General features: G+C 40.0%; 1 long non-coding RNA gene across 1 annotated transcript; it reads left to right on the top strand.

Moving 5' to 3' along the window:
• Positions 1 to 424: 424 nt before the first annotated feature.
• Positions 425 to 928, top strand: LOC106941433 (uncharacterized). Its single transcript, XR_001423359.1, has 2 exons — positions 425 to 643; positions 734 to 928. It is a non-coding gene; the product is annotated as an uncharacterized LOC106941433 (long non-coding RNA).
• The last annotated feature ends 2,985 nt before the right edge of the window (positions 929 to 3,913 follow it).

The raw sequence follows: 3,913 nt of genomic DNA, 5'->3' as shown, positions 1-3,913 counted from the left end.
CTTATATTATGTCTATGAGTGTACCGAGTAAAAAGGGGGCGTGTCCGATGAAGCCCCGCTTCGGAGCTTGTGTCACATTAAGCAAAATCATGTAATCAGCAACAAACGAGGCCTCGCATTACATCTGCCACGTCATTGCTTCATTTTGCGTATTGTTTTTCAAAATAAAAGCGCTATGAACCCTGTTGCTTCGTGGGTTGTAGTAGGTGGTTTGGTGGCGCGTCAGCAGAGCCGTTTTCATCAGCACTGGTTGAAATGGAGCCGTCAAAAAAGAGAAAAACTACGGAAGACGCATTGCTATCACGCAGGAAAAAAATTTTTTGAGCGCTATCACGTTATAACGTGATAGCGCTCGAAATTTTTTTTTCCTGCGTGATAGCAATGCGCTTCCGTAAAAAACCTCTCATATCTGGGAGTATTTTGAGATGACAGATCATAAGTTTTGTATACTGTTTGCACAAGATCTGACTACATTTGCATCATTAATAGCAACTTTGTGTGAAATTCGCCATCCTTTTATTTCAGGTGAAATGTTTGCTGTGTGACAGGGTGTTGGTCTACAACAACACATCATCAATGATTAGGCATTACAGGGCCCTACATGAAAATAAGTACACTTTAAACACAGGAGACACCAGCCAGAGTATGACATTGTTTTATGTGTTTAAAATTATTTCATTCATATATCTATCAGTATAATATTTTGATTGTTTTATATTTATGCGTCTTACAGATTCCAGGAAGCAGGTGCTAGATGAGGCTGTGGTAAACTTGATTGTAAAGGATTCCCAACCCTTTTCAGTAGTGGAGTATGAGGGGTTCAGGGAGCTCATTCATTTGCTGGATCCAACCTATGTTCTTCCTACCAGAAAGGTTTATATGTGTCAAACATACCAGCTAATGTGGTAAATGGAAATCATTTCAGTTATTTAAATGAATTATTTTGCTTTTCATTTCAGGCATTAAAAAAGATGGTGGAAGAGAAATACTACAAAACAAAAGAAAAAGCCAAAGAAGACATTCAAAAGGTGTCTGCCGTCAGTCTGACCGCAGATATGTGGACCTCCATGAATATGGAGGCTTACCTGGCCCATAACATGCCACTTTATTGATCCCAATGACAAACTGGGCATTGTATTAGTTGGAGTGGAGCATTTCCCTTCCACTCACACATCTGAGAATCTGGCCAGGGTGGTGCATAATCACATGGCGGAGTGGGGAATTACTGATAAGGTGAACTGTCTGGTGACTGATGCTGCAGCTAACATGATTGCATGTGCTAAGGCATTAAAGATCAGGCACTCCATTTGCATTGCTCATGGACTGAATTTATTAGTCCAGAAATCATTTGACCAGATCCCTGCCCTCTGTGACATCCGCGCAAAGGCTAAAAGAATTGTAGCATATTTTCACTCAAGCACCACAGGTAAAGAAAAGCTAGAAGGGATTCAAATACAGATGGGAAGACAGTCGCAAAAGCTCATAATCGATGTGGACACACGCTGGAACAGCACTTACCTCATGTTGGAATGTCTGTTTCAACAAAAAGAACCTGTGGCTGTAAGCCCTCACAACACTCAAAACTGATACAATCCCTCTGACTTCTCAGGATTATGAGATAATTGAGGAATCGTTACTGGTGTTGCTCCCATTTTTCCAAGCAACTTCAGAGCTCTCTGAAGAGAAAAGGGTGTCAATATCCAAGGTTATACCTTTAATGAACATGCTACACCATGCAGTGCTTACAAAGACGGCAAATATAAAAAATGATGTTGCAAGACTTCTGTCTGAAAACCTATTGAGGCGTGTCAAAGAACAAATTGCAAATATTGAATCATTAAGTGTCATGACAATGGCCACATTACTGGACCCTAGGTTCAAAACTCTTGGCTTTGTCAGTCAAAGCAAGGCACAAGACACAGTACGGTGGCTGAAAACAGGATGTTCTGCACTAATTGCAAGCAATGAAGGTAACCAGCTGCAGGATTCAGCAGATGCAGGAGAAGGCATCAGCAAATCTTGTGAGTTTTCTTTTTTTTTTATTTTCTTGTGACATTTGTACTACTGTATTTCAGTTGTTGGTGTATATTATCTGTAATGATTTTTTTGTTATTTATAGGTGAACTGTGGTCTCTGTTAGATTCTACAGTGGACCAGAAGAGGCGTAGCTCTAATGCCACAGCAGATGCCATTGTTGAAGTGGAGCGATACCTCGCCGAAATGAACCTAAGGAGATATGAAGATCCTTTGGAGTATTGGCACACACACAAACATGTGCATCCCCATTTGTACTGTATGGCACTGAAGTTCCTCTGTTCACCTGCATCATCAGTGCCTTGTGAACGAGTTTTTTCCAAGGCGGGGGAGGTCATCTGCCGACGAAGAAACCGTCTACAACCTGAAACAGTGAAAAAAGTCCTGTTCCTAAATAAAAACAATTAAACCTAAAATCTGAACAGTTCTTTATTATTTTTGTTTGATCAGGAGATACATCAGATTCACACATCAAAAACAGACTAAAAACCAATGCAAGAGGCAAACTTTATTTGTACTGTTAAAAACCAGAACTACAACTCCCAAGAAGAGATTGTTTTAAACAAATTCTGTTTTTCAGGAAGCAAGTTTTTCACTGAAAGTATTCAGTCTGCCTCAACAATCACTCAATTCCCAATACATTAAAGTACAACATACCTTCATTGTCAAATAAGTCCATGATATAAAAGAAAACCCAACACAACCACTGATAGTCAAGGATTAGATTGGCTACAAATCATTTTAATATTTAAAACATATGACAATTAAATATAATTTAATTGACTCTCCTGTTACTAAACATGAGTTTGATGAAAACTTTGTGACAATATTGCATTGAGTAATTTTTGGAAGTATGATCCAACTGAGTGACAAGGCTGTTACAGTTTCACCAGCAGATGTCACTAGTGAGTGATGAATGAAGCAGCGAGTAAGGAACCTTTTTGCAAAAGGTTCATTGCTTCATGAGGCTTAATTTGCCCATCACTATTGCTTATACGCAGCAGCCAAAATTGACCTTAAAGTGGCAGCGTACCATTTATGCTGCTACAGATGCATAAAGCCGTGCGCACGCATGTGGCCGCGCACCTTTCCTTCATAAATCCTAATTTGAGGGAAATAGAGCGCAGCTGCTAGTCCGCCCTGTCGCCACCCATAAATACATATGTATGTACCTGGAAGTCTGCCACCACGTGAAGCAATAGGCGACGTCCTTGTTTGTAGCAGTATATTTGTAATAATAACTATATATTTTATTTAAAAAGTGTTTTCAGGACACATAAGGTCACCTCACAAAAATAAAAATACATTTTAAAGAAAAAAATAAAATCCAAATAAAATAAATAAATTAATTAAAGAGATTGTGAAAATGCCCGTTTGAACAATAGGGCGTTCAGCTGGGATTTAAAGACAGACAGCGTGTCAGAGGGTCTTTGAGTGGGGAAATTGGACGTTTATTCTAAATAGTAGAATCATGTGCATAAGTTGTATATTTACAGAATAAAGATGCTTTCTGTCCATAAGGCACATTCACATAGCGGGCGGCTCGATGACTGCAGTTGCACCAGTACCGGTAACGCACGGCTCCTTCTTTAAGTTTAGCTCAGAGCTCCAGGATGATCAGTCTGGATTAATCTAAACACTAATAAACCATCATCAACAGAAGATAAATATAATCTCTGAACAAATGTTCCCTCTGAATACTTCCATTGGCGATGGTCTCCATCAGAGCCAAAACGCTCCAAAATGCGGCACATTTTTGCGCAGCTACGTACATACTGGATTGTCTACAGCAGGGGTCACCAACACGGTGCCCGTGGGTCCCCGGTCGCCCGAGGGGACCTTGTCAGTCGCCCGTGAGCAAGTTCTAAAAATAGCCATT

Source organism: Poecilia latipinna, unplaced genomic scaffold (assembly GCF_001443285.1).
Source record: "Poecilia latipinna isolate Pla-1442-1.1 unplaced genomic scaffold, P_latipinna-1.0 Scaffold3669, whole genome shotgun sequence".
Taxonomy (NCBI): Eukaryota; Metazoa; Chordata; class Actinopteri; order Cyprinodontiformes; family Poeciliidae; genus Poecilia; species Poecilia latipinna.
This window is presented reverse-complemented; position numbering and strand designations above follow the sequence as displayed.